The 27,273-nt window shown below is 45.1% G+C and overlaps 1 long non-coding RNA gene and 1 pseudogene across 1 annotated transcript in view; both read left to right on the forward strand.

The window, feature by feature from the left end:
* LOC143990247 (uncharacterized) overlaps positions 1–27,273 on the forward strand; it is a 205,798-nt gene that overhangs the window by 149,457 nt on the left and 29,068 nt on the right. The window lies entirely within an intron of this gene.
* Positions 24,791–24,970, forward strand: LOC143990624 (U2 spliceosomal RNA; annotated as a pseudogene).

Genomic DNA, 27,273 nt, shown 5'->3' on the forward strand with positions numbered 1-27,273 from the left:
GTACGACACTTCCAAGCAATATTTCATATTCCTATTTCTGCCTTCAAATATCTGTGTGCTAAGTATTCCTTTTTTACATTCTCATAGGGGAGAGAATACTCAGGATGTCTGAGGACACCAGGGACCCCACACCTCCCAAAGAAGGGGAAATACCAACACCAGAAGCAGAGGAGGAGGGGGAAGGAGAGATTGTCGAAATTGGTAAAATTGACACCACAACAGGTGAGTGTCAGAGACCACAGCTTCTGGTAAGCTAATCAATGTATCCCTGCATATTTATAATACACTGTGTGGTGTTTTTTTTTGTTTCTTTTTAGGTGATGTGGATGTTGTGGAAGAAGAATCGCATTTTACCAGTGAAATGCCCAGATCCTCATTGGGGAGATAATGGGGTGCAATCACGATTTAGAGAATATCCAGAAAAACATCAATGATGTTCAGCAAAAAATTAAGAACATCATTTATGTTTTAGGGAGAGTCTGAAACACCCAAAACTAGCTAGCATACATTAAAAACACTTTTATATTTTAAGAAAAGTCAAATTTGGAAGATGCACACAGTGTGTCAACATGTACTATCTCCCATCATGGGGGATCAATGTACGTGTTTTGTGGGTGCAACCCCTTCCTTGCTACTAAAGTGACTGAGATGAAGGGGTTGCACCCCCAAAACACGTACATTGATACTTCATGATGGAAGATAGCACATGTTGACATTAGGCATGGGAACAGGAGGAAACTGGCCACTTTTTGATTCTCAATTTGTGTGCATCTTCCAAATTTGGCTTTTCCAGGGGTGACACCCCATCTGATGAAGGCAATATCAGCACAGTTTGTACACACTCATGTCTGATATTGTCTTCACTTTTCAAAGTTGATCTTTGTAAGTTCCTGTGTTCTGTATGTTATGCTTTGATACATGCCTGTTTACACAAAAACGGCAAGTTAGAATAATGTTATCCAAAATAATGTTTTATATACACCAAATATGTTGGTTTGTTGTAAAACCCTTTTCTAAACGCACATGTGAACGTGCTTTGAGTTAAATGATCAACAATGTGTGGCTTCCTTTTTCAATGCGCAAAAGCAGTATTTGTAGTAAAGTTGTTGTTTTCTGTGGCAAAGGGTGGTATTTACTAAAGGCAAATCCACTTTGCACTCCAAGTGCAGTTTCAGGTGCACTTTTGCAGTGCACTTGTAGTGCATAGTGGATTTGCCTTTAGTAAATAACACCCACAGTGATGTTTAAATTTCCCCAATCACGCCATTTTCATGACCCCACATATTTCTGCCATGGTGCTGAAAATTATCAATATTTTTGTCAGTAATGCACTACATACATTATCAACAATAACAAGGTGTGTGTGTAGCAGACCCACAACATAATAAGATTATCTGAAGAAGAGACTGTCACCTCTTCTCGCTCTGAAATTGGGTTTGCACTGTTGTAGAGAAAGGCCCAAAAAAAAACAAATAAAAAATAGGAGACACCTAAAACAAAGCCAAGCAGTAAATGAAAACAAAGATTATTGGAGTTTCAAAGAAAAATTTATTTAAAAAATGCCTCTCAGACATTGTCTGGCATATCAATGGCCCCCCTACCCACAAAGTACTCCACATATCTTGATCTGACCTCACGGACGCTTTGGGGGGCAAGCCAGGACGACCAGCTTCAAGGGCCGTGAGGTTGATATTTTCTGGCAAGTCTGCATCAGGCCTAACTGAGGCCACATAGTTTGCTGAGTGTTTTTTTCAAACAATTGTGCAGAACACAACAAGAAAGCACAATATGATTTAGTTTATATTCCGCCATGTGGATTGGAGTCAAAAATAGGCGGAACCAGCTGGCCATTATCCCGAAAAGTGTTCTCCGCTACTCTTCTGGCTCTGGCCAGCTGCAAATTAAAGATCCTCTGATCTGGGGTGAGGGTCCTCATCGGGAAAGGCCGCATCAGATGGTTTGCCAGAGCAAATGCCTCATCCGTGACAAAAACAAAGGGGAGTCCTTCGACATTCTCCCCTGGAGGTGGCAAGCCCAGTAGAACTCCGTCTGCGCGAACACTCCACCATCCGACATACGGCCATGTCGCTGACACCACCGCCAACATCATATGTCGCTGACACCACCGCCAACATCACAATACTATTATACCCCTTGTAATTATAATAGTAGGATCCCGAGTTGGGGGGGTGGGACGATGCGGATGTATTTCCCATCAATTGCACCTCCACAACAGAAATCAGGTCACAAGTCCCAATGACTGGCAAAGTGGGAGGCCACAGTCTGCCATTCCTGTGGCATTAAAGGAAACTGTGGAGTCAAACAAGTCAAACATTGCAAGCAGATTAGACACAAACATTTTTGGCCAAGATCAGTATAACATTTTGGGAAATGAGTATTTAAAGCCAAAAGTATAAGGTCCCCTTATCAGATTCCTCACCCCCAGACCCCCCCCCCCCCAATCTGATGGCCCATTGCAAAAAATTACGGGGGGGGGTGTTTTGGACAGGTAACCCTCTCCACTTTATTGAGAGCTGAATGCATAAATAATGTGTGATACTTTGGCCAGCCTCTCCTTACTTACACTATTGGCAGCCCACAGGACAGGTAAGTGTCATAATACAAAACAAAAAGGAACAAATGGAAGCACATTTTGACATTCTGCTATTACTTATCAGGATAATAATAGGAGAAAAAAAAACTTTAAACTGTAGCATTTGAAAGTATTGAGGCAGGCCCTTGCACTACATGCTTTAGTGAATTCATCCATAAATCTGACCAGAAAAAAAAAAGGATTTTTTGTACTCACCATAAAATCCTTTTCTCTGTAATTCCCCGACCAACACAGCTCCTCTCTTAGCCATTGGGTTATATACCTTACCTCTAGGCGAATACTAGGCAAAGTTGTAATACAACACTCAGAACTCACTCAGTTTAAGTGCACTAGATTAAGGCTTACCTGTAGGTCCAAGAAATATCTGCTAAACCTATACGGTTTAGGAGATATTTACCCGAAGACAGCCACCGCTGTCTACGGCACATGCGTAGACAGTGGCGGCGCACAGGGCAGGTCGCAGATCGCGGCGATATGCTGCGAGTGTCGGCTCCCATGCGCATGTGCGGAAGTCACATCGCTGCTCCGGCGAATCACAGCGCCGGAGCAGCGAGACCCGGAAGTCACTCCGGGATCCATAGCAGCGACGGACATGAAGACAGGGGACCGCTTCGGGGGCTTCGTTCTCAGGTAAGTTATTCATAATGAGCTAGTATGCTATGCATACTAGCTCATTATGCCTTTGCCTTACAGGGTGTGTTTTTTTTTTGTGTTTTTTTTAGCCTTTACTTCCTCTTTATTATAGTCATTCTGCAGGACCTGTATGATGGCAGAACAGGTCTCTGGAATAATGATTCCCAGAGCCTGGGGGGGGTGGGGAGATTCCTGTCGAGAACTTCAGGTCCTGAAGACTTCTCCCTGTCGCCAAGTACTGCAAGGTGGTGACTAGCCTCTGTTCCGGAGTGATGGCTTGCCGCATGCAGGTATCCTGCCTGCTGATATAAGGGGACAGCAAAGCCAGCAGACGGCGAAAAACGGGGTCCGTCATCCGGACATAATTCCTGAAATCATCAGGATTATTCTCTCGGATCTCACAAAGCAAAGGCATGTGCGAGAACTGGTCACGCTGGAGCAACCAATTCTTGGTCCACGAACTCCTCCTCGCCCTGTTCATGGACTGGGCTTGTGTCAAAGCTAAAAGCCCAACACCAAGCCCCCGCACAGCACGAACTCTACGACGAGTACATACACGAAACATGGCTTAAAATGGTCGGCTGGTCAGAACGGACAACAGAAAGCACCAATAAACAGCAAGGCCTGAAAGAACTAACTGAAAACCAGAAACAAGTGGACAATAAGCACTGTGCATCAAAGCATACTATATACAGTGCCTTGCGAAAGTATTCGGCCCCCTTGAACTTTTCAAACTTTTGCCACATTTCAGGCTTCAAACATAAAGATATAAACATTTTATTTTTTGTGAAGAATCACCAACAAGTGGGACACAATTGTGAAGTGGAACGAAATCTATTGGATTTTTTAAACGTTTTTAACTAATAAAAGAATGAAAAGTGGGGCGTGCAAAATTATTCGGCCCCCTTGCGTTAATACTTTGTAGAGCCACCTTTTGCTGCTATTACAGCTGCAAGTCACTTTGGGTATGTCTCTATCAGTTTTGCACATCGAGAGACTGAAATTCTTGGCCATTCTTCCTTGCAAAACAGCTCGAGCTCAGTGAGGTTGGATGGAGAGTGTTTGTGAACAGCAGTTTTCAGCTCTTTCCACAGTTTCTCGATTGGATTCAGGTCTGGACTTTGACTTGGCCATTCTAACACCTGGATACGTTTATTTGTGAACCACTCCTTTGTAGATTTTGCTGTATGTTTGGGATCATTGTCTTGTTGGAAGATAAATCTCCGTTCCAGTTTCAGGTCTTTTGCAGACTCCAACAGGTTTTCATCCAGAATGGTCCTGTATTTGGCTGCATCCATCTTCCCCTCAATTTTAACCATCTTCCCTGTCCCTGCTGAAGAAAAGCAGGCCCAAACCATGATGCTGCCACCACCATGTTTGACAGTGGGGATGGTGTGTTGAGGGTGATGAGCTGTGTTGCTTTTACGCCAAACATATCGTTTTGCATTGTGAGCAAAAAGTTCGATTTTGGTTTCATCTGACCAGAGCACCTTCTTCCATATGTTTGGTGTGTCTCCCAGGTGGCTTGTGGCAAACTTTAGACAAGACTTTTTATGGATATCTTTGAGAAATGGCTTTCTTCTTGCCACTCTTCCATAAAGGCCAGATTTGTGCAGTGTACGACTGATTGTTGTCCTATGGACAGACTCTCCCACCTCAGCTTTAGTTCTCTGCAGTTCATCCAGAGTAATCATGGGCCTCTTGGCTGCATCTCTGATCAGTCTTCTCCTTGTCTGAGCTGAAAGTTTAGAGAGACGGCCAGGTCTTGGTAGATTTGCAGTGGTCTGATACTCCTTCCATTTCAAAATGATCGCTTGCACAGTGCTCCTTGGGATGTTTAAAGCTTGGGAAATCTTTTTGTATCCAAATCCGGCTTTAAACTTCTCCACAACAGTATTACGGACCTGCCTGGTGTGTTCCTTGGTCTTCATGATGCTCTCTGCGCTTTCAACAGAACCCTGAGACTATCACAGAGCAGGTGCATTTATACAGAGACTTGATTACACACAGGTGGATTCTATTTATCATTCCCAAATAAGCTGCGCTATACTGATCCAATAAATGCTACGTGAAGCAAATAAGTGAATAAATAAAACATGAAATCAAAAATGTTAACAAAGTGCAGACAGAGAAATGTATATACTAATGTTCAAATATTAGTCCATCATCCCATCAAAAAAAAATTATTATTTTATCTTTTACATTTATTCTATTTATAAATGTATTCTATTTATCACCATCAGTCATTTAGGACAACATTGGATCATTCAGAGATCCTCGCTGAACTTCTGGAGTGAGTTTGCTGCACTGAAAGTAAAGGGGCAGAATAATTTTGCACGCACCACTTTTCAGTTTTTTATTTGCTAAAAAAGTTTAAAATATCCAGTAGATTTCGTTCCACTTCACAATTGTGTCCCACTTGTTGGTGATTCTTCACAAAAAATTAAAATTTTATATCTTTATGTTTGAAGCCTGAAATGTGGCAAAAGGTTGAAAAGTTCAAGGGGGGCGAATACTTTCGCAAGGCACTGTACCAAGATACAGTCCGCAATGACCAACAAATGCGAACTGACTACACGCACTAATAATCAGATATGCACCGAAAAGCACAAACTGAAGAGCAGTAACGATCTGAAGCACAAATCTGAAAAGCCTGAATCGTCTCTTACCAAACTTCTACTAACACGCGATAAACACGAGATCAGCAAAAGGAGCCCAAAGGGTGCCCCACGTGGTGCTGAACTTCCCTTTTCTAGGCCCGTCGTACACGGTCGTACACGGTTTACAACACCGCATTCTTGTCGACCGGAAATTCTGACAACTTTGTCCGACCGTGTGGATGCAACACCACTTACGGACTAAATCTAGATTTTGTGGTCGGAATATCCGACCGTGTGTACAAGGGCTAAGACAATTTGGGTGGACTTTATTGATTTACAGTATAGCCAGCATCTATCAACGAGGAAGAATAAGATGTTTGTGCCTTCTTCTTCTCCTTTTCCTCTCAATATTATGGTTAGTATAGTAGATACCACAGACTAATGCCCTGTACACACGGTCAGACATTCCGACCACAAAATCCGTCTGATTTTTTCCGACACGATTTTAGCCGGACAAAGTTGTTGGAAAATCCAATCGTTCGGAATGACGTGACATTTGTTGTGTACGACGGGACTACGTAGAGGCTAGTAGCCAATAGCTTTGGTCTCGTAATTTAATCTGAGCATGTGTGGCACTTTTTCCATCGAAATTCTCTACAAACGATCGGAAAAAGCCCAATCGGATTTTTTTGTCAAAAATTTTTGGATCCAGCTCTCAAATTTTTTCCGTCTGAGTTTCCGATGGAAAAAGTCCGATAGAGCCCACACATGGTTGGATTTTCTGACAACATAATCAGATCGGACCTTTTCCGTCAGACTTTCCAACCGTGTGTACAGGGCATAATAGGTAAGACATTCCCCATGCCTAAATCTTTTTGAAATACTTTGATATATATTTTTTCTTACATATATCCAAACTACTCGAACGTCTGGTCTACAACCGACTGAGTGACCACCTCGCTGATAATAGCCTTCTTGATCCCCTTCAGTCTGGATTTCGTCCCCAACACTCCACAGAAACTGCTCTCCTAAAACTAACAAACGATCTACTAACGGCCAAAACCAATCGACATTATTCTGTACTCCTCCTCCTGGATCTCTCTGCTGCCTTTGATACAGTTGACCACCCCCTCCTTCTCAAAAAACTCCACACCTTTGGTCTCTGTGACCGTACTCTACAATGGTTCTCTTCCTACTTATCCAACCGCACCTTTAGCGTTTCTTACAACTCTACTTCCTCCTCTCCTCTTCCTTTCTCTGTTGGGGTCCCCCAAGGTTCTGTCCTTGGACCACTCCTATTTTCAATCTATACCTCCTCCCTGGGTCAACTGATAGCCTCCCATGGCTTCCAATACCACCTCTATGCTGACGACACCCAAATCTATCTCTCTACCCCTCAGCTCACTCCCTCTGTCTCCTCACGTATCACTAATTTACTATCAGAAATATCAGTCTGGATGTCACACCACTTCCTCAAAATCAATCTATCCAAAACCGAACTTATAATTTTTCCTCCCCCATATGCCCCTTCCCCTGATCTCACTGTCAAAATTGATGGCACAACCATAAGCCCATCCCCTCATGCCAAGATTCTAGGTGTAGTCTTGGACTCTGAACTCTCCTTCAAGCAACACATCCAATCACTGTCCAAATCTTGCCGCCTCAACCTCCGCAACATCTCCAAAATACGCCCCTTTCTAACCAATGAGACAACAAAGCTCTTAATTCACTCGCTGGTCATCTCTCGCCTTGACTACTGCAACTCCCTCCTCATTGGCTTACCTCTACATAGTCTATCACCTCTTCAATCCATTATGAATGCCGCTGCCAGACTCATCCACCTTACCAATCGCTCGGTGTCTGCTACCCCTCTCTGTCAATCCCTCCACTGGCTTCCGCTCAGCCAAAGAATTAAATTCAAAATACTAACAATTACATACAAAGCCATCCACAACTCTGCCCCCAGCTACATCACTGGCTTAGTCCCTAAATACCAACCTACTCGTCCTCTTCGTTCCTCTCAAGACCTCCTGCTCTCTAGCTCCCTCATCACCTCCTCCCATACTCGCCTCCAGGACTTTTCCAAAGCCTCCCCAATCCTATGGAATGCCCTACCCCAATCTGTCCGCTTATCTCCTACTTTATTAGCTTTTAGACGATCCCTGAAAACACTTCTCTTCAGAGAAGCCTACCCCACCCACACCTAACTGTATTTTCATTTTCTCCATCAGCTCATCCCCCCACAGTTAAATACCTTTTGTTTCAACTTGACCCTCCCTTCTAGATTGTAAGCTCTAACGAGCAGGGCCCTCTGATTCCCTCCTGTATCGATTTGTATTGTAAGTGTACTGTCTGCCCTCATATTGTAAAGCGCTGCGCAAACTGTTGGCGCTATATAAATCCTGAATAATAATAATAATAATAATATATCCCATTTTTTCTACATGTAATGACCTCTTCTTATAGCTTTGAGTCAGGGCTGGTGCAAGTATTTTTGACACCCTAGGCGAAACCTCATTTTGCTTCCCCCCGGCTCCACCCTGCTTTGCCCTGTCCATGTATACCCCACCTTGTATGTTTAGGGTCATTGTCCTGCTGGAAGGTGAACCTCTGCCCCAGTCCCAAGTCTTTTGCAGACCCTAACAGGTTTTCTTCTAAGATTGCCCTGTATTTGGCTCCATCCATCTTCCCATCAACTCTGACCAGCTTCCCTGTCCTTGCTGAAGAAAATCATCCCCACAACAGGATGCTGCCACCACCATGTTTCACGGTAGGGGTGGTGTGTTCAGGGTGATGTGCAGTGTTAGTTTTCTGCCACACATAGCGTTCGCTTTTTGGCTAAAAAGTTCAATTTTGGTCTCACCTGACCAGAGCACCTTCTTCCACATGTTTGCTGTGTCCCCCACAAGGCTTCTCGCAAACTGCAATCGGGACTTCCTATGGCTTTCTTTCAACAATGGCTTTCTTCTTGCCACTCTTCCATAAAATCCAGATTTGTGGAGTGCACGACTAATAATTGTCCTGTGGACAGATTCTCCCACCTGAGTTGTGGATCTCTACAGATCCTCCAAAGTTACCATGGGCCTCTTTGCTGCTTCTCTGATTAATGCTCTCCTTGCCTGGCCTGTCAGTTTAGGTGGACGGCCATGTTTTGGCAGGTTTGCAGTTGTTCCATACTCTTTCCATTTTTGGATTGATCAATGCTCTGTGAGATTTTTAAAGCTTGGGATATTCTTTTATAACCTAACACTGCTTTAAACTTCTCCACAACGTTATCCCTGACCTGTCTGGTGTGTTCCTTGGCCTTCATGATGCTGTCTGTAAGGTTCTCTAACAAACATCGGAGGGCTTCACAGAACAGCTGTATACTGAGATTAAATTACACACAGGTGGACTCTATTTAGTAATTAGGTGACTTATGAAGATAATTGGTTCTGCTAGATTTTAGTTAAGGGTATCAGAGTAAAAGGGACACAAATGCATGCCACACTTTTCAGATATTTATTTGTAAAAAAAAATGAAAAAACATTTATCATTTTCCTTCCACTTCACAATTATGTGCCTCTTAAAGTTGGTCTATCACATAAAATCCCCCAAAAAATACATTTATCTTTATGTTTACATGACAAAATGTGGAAAATTTCAAGGGGTGTGAATACTTATTCAAGCCTGCGGATATGATACAAGAGATGGTTAGAGACTATGGCTATGATACAAGATATGGTCAGAGACTATGGATATAATACAAGAGATGGTCAGATACTGCAGATATGATACAAAAGATGAACAGAGACTGTGAATATGATATAACTGATGGCCAGAGACTGTGGATATGATACAAGAGATGATCAGAGATTGTGATATAATCCGAGATGGTCAGAGACTGTGGATATGATACAAGAAATTATTAGAGACTGTGGATATAATACAGGAGATAGTTAGAAATAGTGGGTATAATACAAGAGACAATCAGAGATTGTGGATATGATACAATAGATGGTCAGAAACTGTGGATATAGTACATGTGAAGGAAGGTTGTCAGTACATGTGAGGGAAGGGTGTCCGTACATGTGAGGGAAGGGTGTCAGTACATGTGAGGGAATGGTGTCAGTATATATAAGGGAATGGTGTCAGTGCATATAAGGGAAGGGTGTCAGTGTATATAAGGGAAGGGTGTCAGTATATATAAGGGAAGGGTGTCAGTGTGTATATGGGAAGGGTGTCAGTATATGTGAGGGAAGGGTGTTAATGTGTGGGAATGATGTCAGTGTATATGAGGGAATGGTATCAGTGTATATGAGGGAATGGTGTCATGGGAATGGTGTCAGTACATGTGAGGGAAGGGTGTCAGTGTGAGGGAATGGTGTCAGTGTATATGAGGGAATGGTGTCAGTGTATAAGAGGGAATGGTGTCAGTGTGTGGGAAAGATGTCAGTGTATATGAGGGAATGGTGTCAGTGTATATGAGGGAATGGTGTCAGTGTATATGAGGGAAGGGTGTCAGTGTATATGAGGGAAGGGTGTCAGTGTATATGAGGGAAGGGTGTCAGTGTGTGGGAATGGTGTCAGTCTTTATGAGGGAAGCCTGTCAGTGTATATGAGTGAATGGTGTCAGTGTATATGAGGGAATGGTGTCAGTGTATATGAGGGAATGGTGTCAGTACATGTGAGAGAAGGGTGTCAGTGTGAGGGAATGGTGTCAGTGTATATGAGGGAATGGTGTCAGTGTGTGGGAATGATGTCAGTGTATATGAGGGAATGGTATCAGTGTATATGAGGGAATGGCGTCATGGGGAATGGTGTCAGTACATGTGAGGGAAGGGTGTCAGTGTGAGGGAATGGTGTCAGTGTATATGAGGGAATGGTGTCAGTGTATAAGAGGGAATGGTGTCAGTGTGTGGGAAAGATGTCAGTGTATATGAGGGAATGGTGTCAGTGTATATGAGGGAATGGTGTCAGTGTTTATGAGGGAAGGGTGTCAGTGTATATGAGGGAATGGTGTCAGTGTATATGAGGGAATGGTGTCATAGGGAACGGTGTCAATACATGTGAGGCAAGGTGTCAGTGTGAGGGAATGGTGTCAGTGTATATGAGGGAAGGGTGTCAGCGTGTGGGAATGGTGTCAGTGTTTATGAGGGAAGGGTGTCAGTGTATATGAGGGAATGGTGTCAGTGTATATGAGGGAATGGTGTCATGGGGAACGGTGTCAGTACATGTGAGGGAAGGTGTCAGTGTGAGGGAATGGTGTCAGTGTATATAAGGGAATGCTGTCAATGAGGGAATGGTGTCAGTACATGTGAAGGGCGGTGTTCCTATGTGTGTAGAAGAAGTCAGTGTTCCTATGTGTGTAGAAGAAGTCAGTGTTCCTATGTGTGAAGAAGTCAGTGTTCCTATGTGTGTAGAAGAAGTCAGTGTTAGTATGTGTGTAGAAGAAGTCAGTGTTCCTATGTGTGTAGAAGTCGGTGTTCCTATGTGTAGAAGAAGTCAGTGTTCCTATGTGTGTAGAAGAAGTCAGTGTTCCTGTGTGTGTAGAAGAAATCAGTGTTCCTGTGTGTGTAGAAGAAGTCAGTGTTCCTATGTGTGTAGAAATCAGTGTTCCTGTGTGTAGAAGAAGTCAGTATTCCTATGTGTGTAGAAGAAGTCAGTGTTCCTATGTGTGTAGAAGAAATCAGTGTTCCTGTGTGTGTAGAAGAAGTCAGTGTTCCTATGTGTGTAGAAATCAGTGTTCCTGTGTGTAGAAGAAGTCAGTATTCCTATGTGTGTAGAAGAAGTCAGTGTTCCTGTGTGTAGAAGAAGTCAGTGTTCCTGTGTGTAGAAGAAGTCAGTGTTCCTATGTGTGTAGAAGAAGTCAGTGTTCCTGTGTGTGTAGAAGAAATCAGTGTTCCTGTGTGTGTAGAAGTCAGTGTTTCTGTGTGTGTAGAAGAAGTCAGTGTTCCTATGTGTGTAGAAGAAGTCAGTGTTCCTGTGTGTGTAGAAGAAATCAGTGTTCCTGTGTGTGTAGAAGAAGTCAGTGTTCCTGTGTGTGTAGAAGTCGGTGTTCCTATGTGTAGAAGAAGTCAGTGTTCCTATGTGTGTAGAAGAAATCAGTGTTCCTGTGTGTGTAGAAGAAATCAGTGTTCCTGTGTGTGTAGAAGAAGTCAGTGTTCCTATGTGTGTAGAAATCAGTGTTCCTGTGTGTAGAAGAAGTCAGTATTCCTATGTGTGTAGAAGAAGTCAGTGTTCCTATGTGTGTAGAAGAAGTCAGTGTTCCTGTGTGTAGAAGAAGACAGTGTTCCTATGTGTGTAGAAGAAGTCAGTGTTCCTGTGTGTGTAGAAGAAATCAGTGTTCCTGTGTGTGTAGAAGTCAGTGTTTCTGTGTGTGTAGAAGAAGTCAGTGTTCCTATGTGTGTAGAAGAAGTCAGTGTTCCTATGTGTGTAGAAGAAATCAGTGTTCCTGTGTGTGTAGAAGAAGTCAGTGTTCCTGTGTGTGTAGAAGAAATCAGTGTTCCTATATGTGTAGAAGTAGTCAGTGTTCCTATGTGTGTAGAAGAAGTCAGTGTTCCTATGTGTGTAGAAGTCGGCGTTCCTATGTGTAGAAGTCAGTGTTCCTATGTGTGTAGAAGAAGTCAGTGTTCCTGTGTGTGTAGAAGAAATTAGTGTTCCTGTGTGTGTAGAAGAAGTCAGTGTTCCTATGTGTGTAGAAGAAGTCAGTGTTCCTATGTGTGAAGAAGTCAGTGTTCCTATGTGTGTAGAAGAAGTCAGTGTTCCTATGTGTGTAGAAGAAGTCAGTGTTCCTATGTGTGTAGAAGAAGTCAGTGTTCCTGAGTGTGTAGAAGAAGTCAGTGTCCCTATGTGTGTCGAAATTAGTGTTCCTGTGTGTAGAAGAAGTCAGTGTTCCTATGTGTGTAGAAGAAGTCAGTGTTCCTATGTGTGTAGAAGAAGTCAGTGTTCCTGTGTGTAGAAGAAGTCAGTGTTCATATGTGTGTAGAAGAAGTCAGTGTTCCTGTGTGTGTAGAAGAAATCAGTGTTCCTGTGTGTGTAGAAGAAGTCAGTGTTCCTATGTGTGTAGAAGAAGTCAGTGTTCCTGTGTGTGTAGAAGAAATCAGTGTTGCTGTGTGTGTAGAAGAAGTCAGTGTTCCTGTGTGTGTAGAAGAAATCAGTGTTCCTGTGTGTGTAGAAGTCAGTGTTTCTGTGTGTGTAGAAGAAGTCAGTGTTCCTATGTGTGTAGAAGAAGTCAGTGTTCCTGTGTGTGTAGAAGAAATCAGTGTTCCTGTGTGTGTAGAAGAAGTCAGTGTTCCTGTGTGTGTAGAAGAAATCAGTGTTCCTATATGTGTAGAAGTAGTCAGTGTTCCTATGTGTGTAGAAGAAGTCAGTGTTCCTATGTGTGTAGAAGTCGGCGTTCCTATGTGTAGAAGTCAGTGTGTAGAAGAAGTCAGTGTTTCTGTGTGTGTAGAAGAAATTAGTGTTCCTGTGTGTGTGTAGAAGAAGTCAGTGTTCCTATGTGTGTAGAAGAAGTCAGTGTTCCTATGTGTGAAGAAGTCAGTGTTCCTATGTGTGTAGAAGAAGTCAGTGTTCCTGAGTGTGTAGAAGAAGTCAGTGTTCCTATGTGTGTCGAAATTAGTGTTCCTGTGTGTAGAAGAAGTCAGTGTTCCTATGTGTGTAGAAGAAGTCAGTGTTCCTGTGTGTAGAAGAAGTCAGTGTTCATATGTGTGTAGAAGAAGTCAGTGTTCCTGTGTGTGTAGAAGAAGTCAGTGTTCATATGTGTGTAGAAGAAGTCAGTGTTCCTGTGTGTGTAGAAGAAATCAGTGTTCCTGTGTGTGTAGAAGAAGTCAGTGTTCCTGTGTGTGTAGAAGAAGTCAGTGTTCCTGTGTGTGTAGAAGAAATCAGTGTTGCTGTGTGTGTAGAAGAAGTCAGTGTTCCTGTGTGTGTAGAAGAAATCAGTGTTCCTATGTGTGTAGAAGAAGTCAGTGTTCCTATGTGTGTAGAAGAAGTCAGTGTTCCTGTGTGTAGAAGAAATCAGTGTTCCTGTGTGTAGAAGAAGTCAGTGTTCCTATGTGCGTAGAAGTCATTGTTCCTGTGTGTAGAAGAAGTCAGTGTTCCTATGTGTGTAGAAGAAGTCAGTGTTCCTGTGTGTAGAAGAAGTCAGTGTTCCTATGTGCGTAGAAGTCATTGTTCCTGTGTGTAGAAGAAGTCAGTGTTCCTGTGTGTAGAAGAAGTCAGTGTCCCTATGTGTGTAGAAGTCAGTGTCCCCATGTGTGTAGAAGTCAGTGTTCCTGTGTGTAGAAGTCAGTGTCCCTATGTGTGTAGTAGTCAGTGTTCCTGTGTGTAGAAGAAGTCAGTGTCCCTATGTGTGTAGTAGTCAGTGTTCCTGTGTGTAGAAGAAGTCAGTGTTCCTATGTGTGTAGAAGTCAGTGTCCCCATGTGTGTAGAAGTCAGTGTTCCTGTGTGTAGAAGTCAGTGTCCCTATGTGTGTAGTAGTCAGTGTTCCTGTGTGTAGAAGAAGTCAGTGCCCCAATGTGTGTAGTAGTCAGTGTTTCTATGGGTGTAGAAGAAGTCAGTGTCCCTATGTGTGTAGAAGTAGTCAGTGTTCCTATGTGTGTAGTAGTCAGTGTTCCTATGTGTGTAGTAGTCAGTGTCCCTATTTGTGTAGTAGTCAGTGTCCCTATTTGTGTAGTAGTCAGTGTCCCTATGCGTGTAGAAGACGTCAGTGTTCCTGTGTGTAGAAGTAGTCAGTGTTCTGGGCTGTACACATCTCTCCCCTCCTCTCTCTCACACATACATTGAGTGTAACCTAAGAAATGCAAATGTGTGCAGGTGTGCGGGCCCCGGAGCAGCACACAGGGGCCGAGGTGACGGAATGTGAGGGCTCATTTCTCCCTGCTCCGGCCTGATTGACAGGCGCCGTCTCCATGGCAGCCGCCTCGGCGGCGCCAGCCCCGGCACAAGAGGCTCTGGCAGAGAGGGCCGGCCATGAATGGAGCCGAGAGAGAGAGCGGGGAGAGGGGCGCCGGTGACGTCACGGGGGCTGGCGCCAGAGAGTCTGCAGGCAGCCCCGGCTTCTCTCCCTTCTCTTTCTCTCCGGTGCCAATTCATCACCTGTCAGGGGGATCACTCAGGGGGTGTCAGGAGAAATGTACACAGCTGCGAGAACAAAAAAGAGGAGGGAAAAGAAAGAGAGAGGAGAGAAAAAAAACTTCCAATTGGGCCAGATGTGTGTGTGTGTGTGGGAGAGGAGTTTGAGAATCCCAAGTCTGCATTGCATCACACGGAGGAGTCCCTGCCCCTCCTCCCTCCCTCCAATACATAGCTGTGTATAGGAGCTGAGGCCGCTGCTGAGCTGCTGCTGGCTGTCCGGGGATGTGTATAGAGCAGATGTTTGTGTGTACAGATAAGGCCTTTTATAGCGAAGAGAATGAGGACAATGGTGGAGAATGGTGAGGAGGGTGCTGAGGCCTTCTTTCCCAGACACATTTCTCACATGCCTGGGGTGGTCCTGGTTACTGGGATGTGTGGAGGAGTGAGGGGGCAGTGTGAGGGAATGCAGGTGCTGGGCTATGGGAGGGAAGACACAGCGTCACCTCTATGGCCTCCTCACCATTACCTCTGTATTATCCTCCAACAACTCTACACCTTCACCACACCACTGCATGTACACGGGACAGACACCGCCTCGTGTACACGGGACAGACACCGCCTTGTGTCAACAGGACAGACACCGCTTCATGTACACGGGACGACACACCGTTTCATGTACAGGAGACAGACACCACCTCATGTACACAGGACAGACACTGTTTCATGTACATGGGACAGACACCGCCTCATGTACACAGGACAGACACCGTTTCAGATACACAGGACAGGCACCGTTTCATGTACACGGGGCAGACACCGCCTCATGTACACGGGACAGACACCACCTCATGTACACGGGACAGACACCGTTTCATGAACACAGGACAGACACTGTTTCATGTACACAGGGCAGACACCACCTCATGTACACGGGACAGACACTGCCTCATGTACACGGGAAAGACACCACCTCTTGTACACGGGAGAGACACCGCCTCTTGTACACGGGAAAGACACCGCCTCATGTACACGGGACAGACACCGCCACATGTACACGGGACAGACACCGCCTCATGTACACGGGACAAACACCGCCTCATTTACATGGGACAGACACCGTTTCATGTACGCGGGGCAGACACCGCTTAATGTACATGGGACAGACACCGCTTCATGTACACGGGAAAGGCACTGCCTCATGTACACGGGAAAGACACCGCCTCATGTACACGGGACAGACACCGCCTCATTTACATGGGACAGACACCGTTTCATGTACGCGGGGCAGACACCGCTTAATGTACATGGGACAGACACCGCTTCATGTACACGGGAAAGGCACTGCCTCATGTACACGGGAAAGACACCGCCTCATGTACACGGGACAGACACCGCTTAATGTACACGGGACAGACCGCTTCATGTACACGGGAAAGACACAGCCTCATGTACACGGGACAGACACTGCTTCATGTACATGGGACAGACACCGCCTCGTGTACACGGGACAGACACCACCTCATGTACACGGGACAGACACCGCCTCATGTACACGGGACAGACACCGCCTCATGTACACGGGACAGACACCGCCTCATGTACACGGGACAGACACCGCCTCATGTACACAGGACAGACACCGCCTCATGTACACGGGCGGACATTGCCTCATGTACACGGGATGGACACCGCCTCATGTACACGGGGCAGGCATCGCCTCATGTACACGGGACGGACATCGCCTCATGTACACGGGACGGACACCGCCTCATGTACACGGGACAGACACCACCTCATGTACAGGGGACAGACACCACCTCATGTACAGGGGACAGACACCGCCTCATGTACATGGGACTGACACATCGTCTCATGTACAGAGGACAGACACTGCCTCATGTACATGGGACAGACACCGCCTCATGTACACAGGACAGACACCGTTTCATGTACACGGGACAGACCGCCTCATGTACATGGGACGGACACTGCCTCGTACACAGGTCAGACAATGCCTCATGTACACGGGACAGACACCACCTCATGTACAGGTGACAGACACCGCCTCATGTACACGGGACCGACACACCGTCTCATGTACAGAGGACAGACACCACCTCATGTACACGGGACCGACACACCGTTTCATGTACACGGGACAGACACCGCCTCATGTACATGGGACAGGCACAGCTTCATGTACACGGGACAGACACCGTTTCATGTACATGGGTCAGACACCGCCTCATGTAAACGGGACAGACACCACCTCATGTACACGGGATAGATACCGTTTCATGTACAAGTGACAGACACCGCTTAATGTACATGGGACAGACACCGCCTCATGTACACGGGAAAGACACTGCCTCATGTACACAGGGCAGACACAGCTTCATGTACACGGGACAGACACCGCCTCATGTACACGGGACAGACACCGCCTCATGTACACAGGACAGACACCGCTTCATGTACACGGAACAAACACTGCTTCATGTACACAGGACAGACACCGCCTCATGTACACAGGACAGACACCGCTTCATGTACACTGAACAAACACCGCCTCATGTACACAGGAAAGACACCGCCTCATGTACACAGGACAGACACCGCTTCATGTACACAGGACAGACACCGCTTCATGTACACGGAACAAACACCGCCTCATGTACACATGACAGACACCGCTTCATGTACACTGAACAAACACCGCCTCATGTACAAAGGACAGACACCACCTCGTACACAGGACAGACACCGCCTCATGTACACAGGACAGACACCGCCTCATGTACATGGGACAGACACCGCCTCATGTACACGGGACAGACACCGCCTCATGTACACAGGACAGACACCGCCTCATGTACACAGGACAGACACCGCCTCATGTACACGGGACAGACACCGCCTCATGTACACGGGACAGACACTGCTTCATGTACACAGGACAGACACCGCCTCATGTATACGGGACAAACACCGCCTCATGCACACGGTACAGTCTTTTCCTCCCCTGGACGCTATTGCAGGTAAAGCTGCTTGTCATTGGGCTGGTTCACACCACAAAAATGCACTCCAGATCCGTTCCGGATGTGTTTCTGCATGCATGTTTTGGAAGCATTTCTGTATTTGCATTCCAGATGCTTTTTTTTCATGTTCTTTTATTGTCTGGTGCAATTTTGATGCGCTCCAGTGTATTCTGTTGTGTTATTATGCATTTTGCCACGTTTCAGTGCAGGAAAAATGCAGCATGTTCTACTTTTTTTTCTGGTACTGGAACTGACTGCCCTGGCGTGAACTATGTCATTGCAAACCATGTAATTTCCCATGCATTTTTGATGCAGAAAAAAAAAACACACTGGACTTGCATGTGGTGTGAACTGGCCCTTACTGCATTCTATTTGCATTAGTAAACGCTTCAGCCCGAGAAGAATTTACCCCCTTCCTGACCAGAGCACTTTTTGCGATTGGGCACTGCGTCACTTTAACTGAGAATTGCGCAGTCGTGCGAGGCAGCACCCAAACAAAATTGGACGTCCTTTTATCCCCACAAACAGTGCTTTCTTTTGGTGGTATTTGATCACCTCTGCAGTTTTTATTTATAGCGCTATAAACAAATAGTGTAAATTTTGAAAAAAAACTCAATATTTCTAACTTTTTGCTATAATAAATATCCCTCAAAAATATATAAAAAAAACATTTTTTCCTCAGTGTAGGCCGATTTGTATTCTTCTACATATTTTTGGTAAAAAAAAATCGCAATAAGCTTATATTGATTGGTTTGTGCAAAAGTTACAAAATAGGGGATAGTTTTATTGCATTTTTTTTATTATTTTGTTTTCTTTTATTAGTAATGGCAGCAATCTGCGATTTTTATTTGGACTGCGAGATTATGGCATACACATCGGACACTTTTGACACTATTTTGGGACCATTGTCATTTATACAGCGATCAGTGCTATAAAAATGCACTGATTACTGTGTAAATGACACTGGCAGGGAAGGGGTTAAACACTAGGGGGCGATGAAGGGGTTAAGTGTGTCTTACGGAGTGATTCTAACTGTAGGGGGGGGGGGTGGGATTCCAATCACATGACAGCGATCACTGCTCCAAATGACAGGGAGCCGTGATCTCTGTCATGTCACAAGGCAGAACGGGGAAATGCCTTGTTTACATAGGCATTTCCCTGTTCTGTGGCTCCGTGACGCGATTGCCAGGGGACCGACGGACATCGAGTCCCTCCAGCGGCACGTGTGTGCCTGCTACCCCCCCCCCCCTTTTAAAGAGGACGTACAGGTAAGCCCATTTGCCCACCGCTGCCATTGTGCCAACGTATATCGGCGTGCAGCGGTCAGCAAGTGGTTAATCTATTCCAGGCTTAATTACTTCAATATTGGACATGAAAGTCCCTTCCTGCCCAGGCCAATTTTCAGCTTTTAGCGCTGTCACACTTTGAATTACACGAAACACTGTACACTAACTACATTTTTATCATTTGTTTTCCACACAAAGACAGCTTTTTTTTGGTGGTATTTAATCACCACTTTTTTTTTTTGCTAAAAAAAAAATAGAAAAAAAATTGTTTTTCTTTGTTTTTGTTATATCATTTTGCAAATAAATTGTTCTTCATAAATGTAGGCCAAAATGTATTCTGCTACATTTCTTTGGTGAAAGTAACCCAAATCAGTGTTTAAAGAGGAGGGCCACCTTAAAAAAATTATTAAAAGTCAGCAGCTACAAATACTGCAGCTGCTGACTTTTAATAAATGGACACTCACCTGTCCAGGATGACCGTGATGTCGGCAGCAGATGATGAGCAATCGCTTGTGTCTCGGCTGCCCCTGCCGCCATCCTCGTTCAGGGAATCAGGAAGTGAAGTGCCACCTATCAATGCCCACAAGTGCCACCTATCAATGCCCACCAGTGGTGACAATTAGTACCACATAGAAGTGCTGCCTATCAGTGTAAACGATCAGTGCCCATCACTGCCAACCATCAGTGCCCATCACTGCCGCCTCAACAGCATACATCAATGGCGGACAAAAATTACACATTTTTAAATTTTATATATATATATATTTTTTTTTAATCGGTCTTTTTACATTTTTTTAACAAAAAAAAAAAATCGCACAGGTGATCAAATACCACCAGAAGAAAGCTCTATTGGGGGGGGGGGGGAGAGATATACTTTTCATCTGGGTACAGTGTTGTATGACCGCGCAATTGTCATTCAAAGTGTATCAGCGCTGAAAGCTGGAAATTGGTCTGGATAGGAGGGGGGTTTAAGTGCCCAGTAAGCAAGTGGTTAATGGCATCCCAGTCTTTGTCTGTAGGGTTCAGTATTGAATTGGCCTATATATAATAACTTAAATTCTTCTGGGAAGGCTGTCCACAAGGTTTAGGAGTTTGTCTATGGGAATGTTTGACCATTCTTCCAGAAGTGCATTTGTGAGGTCGGGCACTGATGTTGAATGAGAAGGCCTGGCTCGCAGTCTCCGCTGTAATTCATCCCAAAGGTGTTGTTTCGGGTTGAGGTCAGGATTCTGTGTAGGCCAGTAAAGTTCCTCCACCCCAAACTCGTTCATTCATGTCTTTAGGAATCTTGCTTTGTGCACTGGTCCAAATCATTTTGTGGAGGGGTGATTATGGTGTGGGGTTGTTTTTCATGGTTTGGGGATTGGGCCCCCTAGTCCCAGTGAAGGGAGCTCTTAAGGCATCAGCATACCAAGACATTTTGGACAATTTCACGTTCCCAACTTCGCAGGAACAGTTTGGGGATGGCCCCTTCCTGTTCCAACATGACTGCACACCAGGTGGAGAAACTTGAGTGGCCTTCGACAGAGTCCTGACCACAACCCGATAGAACACCTTTGAGATGAATTAGAGCAGAGACTGCTAGCCAGGCCTTCTTATCCACATCAGTGCCTGACCTCACAAATGCGCTTCTGGAAGAGTGATCAAACATTCCTATAGACACACTCCTAAACCTTGTGAACAGCCTTCCCAGAAGAGTTGAAGCTGTTATAGCTGTAAAGGATGGGCCAACTAAATGCTTAACCCCACGGACTAAGACTGGGATGCCATTAAAGTTCATGTGCCTGTAAAGGCGGGCGTCCCAATACTTTTAGTAATACAGTGTATATAACATACCTGGCTGATGTCCCTGGAAGCTGGAAATCTCTGATGTAGGCACTGCTGTGATCTTCACTTGCTTCTGGGTCCTGTGCTGTGTGGATGGCTTGCTGCATTTTTAAAGCAGAACCAAACCCATTGATTTAATGGTTTGAAAAAAAAAACTGTTATATGCCAGGATTGCTAACTGTCACATTTGATTGTGATCTCAACCAAACTGTCAAACCATCTAATGGCTGGTGTCATCACTGATCATATGTGCAACTGATCAAATAGAGGCAGCTTCCTTGGCTGAAAAGGATAGGAAGGTGTAGTTCTGCTTTAACACAGGAGATCAGCCGTTCTGAACGAATGAAAAAGCGAATGAAAAACAAAATGAAAAGCATTCTCTGAGTGAGCAAGTCCTGTTTTTATTTTTTGTCTTGTTTTTTTTATTTTGGAGCTCCGGTGCTTTGTCAAATCCCTCGTGAACAAAACAAGTGAGCTGTTAAATCACACTACACAAAAAACGTGCACGAAGGGTACAAAAATAAGCAAGGCTCAGAAGAGTAAGGGCCTTTAAACCATACCCCACGGGGTGCAAGGCTCCTGACAGAGGCAAGGTGCTCCATGGTCTATCTAGGCCAAAGCCAGGTGGACCCACTCCTTAGAGACAAACCTCAAAGCTGGTCCTCCAAGTACTTGGTGAGGGCTCTCCTGAAGAGAGACCCCTCCGGCTGGGGGAGGTTAAAGCAACCTCTCCCCAACATTAGGGCAGGCCTCAACAACCTGCACCCTTCTTGCAGCGCAAGTGCCCCTATAAATAGTGAAAATAGAAATTGTGCAGTGTGAAGTACACACAGCAGACCTCGCAACCGTGATATAAATTGCCCTAGTTGGCCAAAAGGCCCACTGAAGAGGTGTGTGCAAGTAAAGAAAATAGTGACGTGACCAAGTGCCAGTGAATACACTGTGGGTTCCCATAACCGTAGTGATTTTCTGGCATCCCCTGGGTCATCACTTCAAGAGACACATCACCGGGAACCCTTTGCACCTCCCAGCCCCTAGCCAGTCACAAGATACAGCTCCTTCCCTGCCAGAAAGGCATTAATTCTTAAAGTTGAACTCCAGGTAATTTTTTCCCCATGTAGTGGGGCTGTGTCATCACTGCTTGGGTTAACTGCTTGTTTTGTCAAGAGCCAACCAAAAAATTGCATACTCATCTGATCTTCTGCTCCAGTGGCAAACTCCCATGATCCAGCAGTGGACTGTTCCTAATGTCTTCAAGTGCAGGACATTTCTATGGGTGTCATGACCTCAGGAACTGTCTACTGCACAAGACCCCTAGACCTCAGTGGTGCAGGACCCGCAGAGATCGGCCCATCCAGTTCACCTCTGTAAACTACACCTCACCCTATGTTATAGATATGAAGCTATAGCCTCTGGAAGTATTTGCTTTCTAAAAAAATCGACATGCTGTGTCACGGATTTGGAGGGAGGCCGAGATGCTGAGAGGGCTCCCCTTGCAGCCGAGTGCAGCACAACCCTGAAAATGACACAGGGATGCAGTGCCCACAGAAGCACGGGTTGCCTGGCAGTAGCAGCTGGTGTCAGGAACTGAGTAGAGCAAGTCTCTGGGGACAACTGTCCTTGGGATGTCCAAGAAAAGAACAAACAGAGTCCAGTAGCAGGGTCAAAGCCAGGCCAGGGGTCAGACACAGTAAATCAGTCCAAAGATCGGAGCCACAAGTCCAGAACAGGAGACCGGAGTATTCGGAGACCGTAAGCCAAGCCGGGATCAGATGCAGGAAGCAGACAAAGGGAAGTCGGGTGCAAGCCGGTAGTAAGAGCCAGGAGATCAACAGGAGCAGGTCAAACAAGCCAGGTCGGTACACAGGAGATCAGATAGCAGAAATCACGGACACAGGTATGCAGGAGAAGCTGACGATAATCCAGCAATGCAGCACTGTCAGAAGAGTGTTTAAATAGGCAAGACGCCTGTGTCACGTCGTACGTGCGCCGTTGCGTTCGTGCGACTGCGACGTTGTTACGTCATGCGCTCGTATCATCATCGCCCATACGCGTTTGCTCAAACGCAACACCATATGTTCGTTTTAGAAGCACATTGCGCCTCCGTGTGCGCTGACGTGCATTAACATGGCCATACCTTTGGGCATAGGGATGCGCCTATTTCTCTGACATGCTGGTTGAACCCAAGTCAATCGATGGATCCACTTGTGTACAATTAGCCTACACGTGCATGGTTTCACATATACATCTTGTGCTTAATCATGATTAAGCACAAGATGTATGTGTGAAACGCGTCTACGTGACCACAGTTTGGTGTCTTTGGTGTTATCTTTGTGAAGCAAAATAAAAAGCAACCGGAAGTTCTGGATGTGTAGCCGTTTCTTTCTTCTTTCCAAGTTTCCCATGAAGGCGGGCCGGGGCTAGCACCCTGCAAAATACTCCTATCAGCCTTATCGTTATACATCTGGAGCAGTGGTTCTTTTTCTTGTACACAATGGATTTCGTATGACTTACATAATTTTGTATATCCATTTTAGAGCATAAGCTTTCACAAACAGGGCCCCTCTAACCCTCTTGTCTTGAATTGTATTGCAACTGTACTGTCTACCCTTATATTGTAAAGGGATGCGCAAACTGTTGGCGCTATATAAATCCTGTAAAATGATAATAAACCCAATGGAGTCAAATTGTGACCTGGAGTGATCATGTAATGTTACAGTGTATAGGGAAAAATCGGTGGATAAAGATGATCTCCGGACTGATGAAATATCATTGTCGTCCTATATAGCAATTTGTGGCTTATTTTCTGCTGGCAGACGTTTAAAAGCAGTCCCGAGTAATAACACCATTGTGTTGAGCTTATGCAGAATGAGCTTAGCAGTCTTTAGGTGGGGGGAGAAGTCTTGAAATAACTTCACTGCAGGTGAACAAGTTAATGTGACAAAAGTTCAAAGGTTAGAAGAAACCAACAACCTTTATTTTGGCTGCATAAGCACATTGCATTTCTTAATCATTGACTTTAATTAACTGCATTCATTCTTACAGGACTGGAGTTGTCATGGAGGTGTAATAAGAATTTTAAAGAATATTAAACTAGGGTCATACAAGAGCTATTCAAGGCTAAGAGTGATTTCTTGCATGTGAATTATTTCCCTCCAGCTGGATTATTGCTTTTTTTTGGATTCTGTGAAATGTAATTTACCAAATATAGATGATATATTTAATAAAGTATGTTAATGTGCAATCACACACTGTGGGCTTGTTCACACCATATCAAGCTGAGCTGCGTTGATCTGCATAGATCAACACAGACTCAATGTCATCATCACAGCATAATGCTTTGTTAGGCTGGATTCACACCTATGCATTTTTAGTGCTTTTTGCATTTTGCAGATTTGCACAACAGAAAGTGTTCCATAGGAAACCATGGTAAATGACTGTAGTGCAAATCTGCAAAATGCAAAAAGCACTAAAAATGCATAGGTGTGAATCCAGCCTTAGGGTGGGACATGCTGCATTTTTACAAACTACACTGCACCACGTCAAAATGTGCTGGGTCGTGTTGAGTTCAATTTAGTGTTTTGCGAAACTTCAATAAAGTACAAAAAAAAAGGACAGAAAAAAAGTACTCACTGACCCTACACAACGTACAACACTGCACGGTTTATTGTAGCCAGATCAGATTCTGATTGGTTGTAATATATTACCGCTCTTTGCACCTATAGTAGTCATCATGATTTTACTTCTCTGCCTTTTGGCTAAGATCAAGTGTAGTATCTGTTCTTATCAGTTACCAGGAGGTGGCGCTTGCTTCCGTCCCTGTTCTACAGCGAGGTGGAGCAGGGGTGGCAGTTGCTATGCAAAACCTGCTGGTGTGAAGGTAACCTGGAGCGGTTTGTAGCCGAAAGGGAAGCCTTCTGATGAGGATGGAGAACCACTGGTCGGCACCAGGGGAGGGGACCCTGGCCTTCTGGTCTGGATTGGAGCAGCTTCAGCTCCAGTCAGTTTTTCGGGAGGGAACGTTGGTTCCCCTTTCTCCCACTGGGGGAATGGCCAGTACTTCCCGAATGTAATTAGGTAGGAGTGATGGGAGCGAGTGTGAGGCCTGATGGCAAAGGGCTCTTACTAAGCTTCTGGATCTCCATGCCTTTCTGGCTGGGGTGAGGGCTGCTGTGGTCTGGGCTGGGGGGCCGGGGATGCTTTTGTTAAAAAGCCTATGGTGATGTGCCCCTGAAGTGGCAGTTCAGGGGTACCTTACTTTCACTGTGATTTAATCACTTTGATGTTTGGCACCTTGGTCACGTCACACATCTTTTCACACCTGCCTCTAGGGCCGGGCCTTTTGGCTAGGACCAGAGGAATTTTTAGATTTCTGGCCGGAGGGCCTGGTCATTGTGTTACACAATGGCCACCTTTTCACTCTCCCTCTTCACTATCCCTTCCCCACTTTATTTATTTATTTTATTTCTGTGTGGTTTCTCACGTTTTACGTTGTCACCTGCACGTTTGGCGAGTAGGGTGTCTGTCCTCGGGCCAACCCTGATAGTCTTGTGGGAGGGTGGACATAGGCCTTCTGGCTTGGTTCGCCCTCTCTTTGGGGGGTCTTCCTTTGGGGGAGCCCCTACCCTAGTACCTGGGTGGGTCTGTTTTTTCGGCAGACCTTCCAGGGAAAGGTGGTCATCTGGCTTCGGTCAGATGGGCCATGTATTGGTACCTCAGTCCCTGTCTGGAACCTAACGTCCCGGGGGATCAGGGTAAGGTCCTTCCTTGTGGAGGATAGTAGACACCCGTTGCACGTTTTTGTGTTCACTCTTGATGTGTGTGCACTTTTTTGCCACCGGGTGGAAGTTTTTGGGTGTGTTTTGCACGCCATAGGCTTTTTAAAAAAAAACAAACAAGTCATCATGATTTTACTGTGTCAATAAACAAGTTGCTAACTGTCACCTTAAACTGGCTGTTAAAAGAGAAGTTTAGGGAAAAAAAGTTATTGAAGAATTATACTTACCTAGGTGGATGCAACATCGATCCGATGCTGCATCAGTGCCCTGCCGGCTCTAAGTCTGAGAACTGATCGATCAAAGACCACTGATCAGTCAGTTCTTAGGGCTCCGTGAGCAAAGAGCTGGTTACTGTCAGTCACCGGCTCTTTGCTCTGACCCCCCCCCCCCCACCCCCGCACACTGGATCGCTGGGCTGTGGAGGAAGCAGAAGCAGCTGGCTCAGGCCCTCAGAGGCTCGCCAAGAGGCTGAGCCAGCTGTCAGTCCAGGTATCTGTGTAGATCCCGACCACATGGTCCCAATCTTTCCCCAGCCTGTTGCAGGAGTGCAGAACAAACTGCACTCCTGTGATCTACAGATGTAAAGCAAAACGAGCTTTAGCTGTACTTGGAATTCATCTTTTAACCACTTGACCACTGGGCACTTAAACACCCTTAATAACCAGACCAATTTTCAGCTTTCGGTGCTCTCACATTTTGAAAGACAATTACTCAGTCATGCAACACATGCAACACTGTACCCATATGAAATTTTTGTCCTTTTTTTCACACAAATAGAGCTTTCTTTTGGTGGTATTTAATCACTGCTGGCTTTTTTATTTTTTGTGCTATAAAAGAAAAAAGACCGAAAATTCTGTAAAAAAATGAATTTTTCTAAGTTTCTGTTATAACATTTAGCAGATTAGTAATTTTTACATTAATGTAAACATCCCTTGTAATAGGAATAGGCATGACAGGTCCTCTTTACAGCGAGATATGGGGTCAATAAGACCCCACATCTCACCTCTAGGCTGGGAAGCCTGAAATGAAAAAATGGCAGGGTATTGCAGAGTATTGGCAGGGTATTGGGTATTGCAGAGTATTGGCAGGGTATTGCAGAGTATTGGCAGGGTATTGCAGAGTATTGGCAGGGTATTGGGTATTGCAGAGTATTGGCAGGGTATTGCAGAGTATTGGCAGAGTATTGGCAGGGTATGGCAGAGTATTGGCAGAGTATTGGCAGGGTATGGTAGAGTATTGGCGGGTATTGCAGAGTATTGGCAGGGTATTGGGTATTGCAGAGTATTGGCGTGTATTGCAGAGTAATGGCGGGTTTTGCAGAGTATTGGCAGGGTATTGAGTATTGCAGAGTATTAGCGTGTATTGCAGAGTATTGGCAGGTTATTGCAGAGTATTGGCGGGGTATTGCAGAGTACTGGCAGGGTATTGGGTATTGCAGAGTAT

Source organism: Lithobates pipiens, unplaced genomic scaffold, assembly GCF_037356315.1.
Source record: "Lithobates pipiens isolate NorthernLeopardFrog02 unplaced genomic scaffold, aLitPip1_a1.2 Scaffold_18, whole genome shotgun sequence".
Taxonomy (NCBI): domain Eukaryota; kingdom Metazoa; phylum Chordata; class Amphibia; order Anura; family Ranidae; genus Lithobates; species Lithobates pipiens.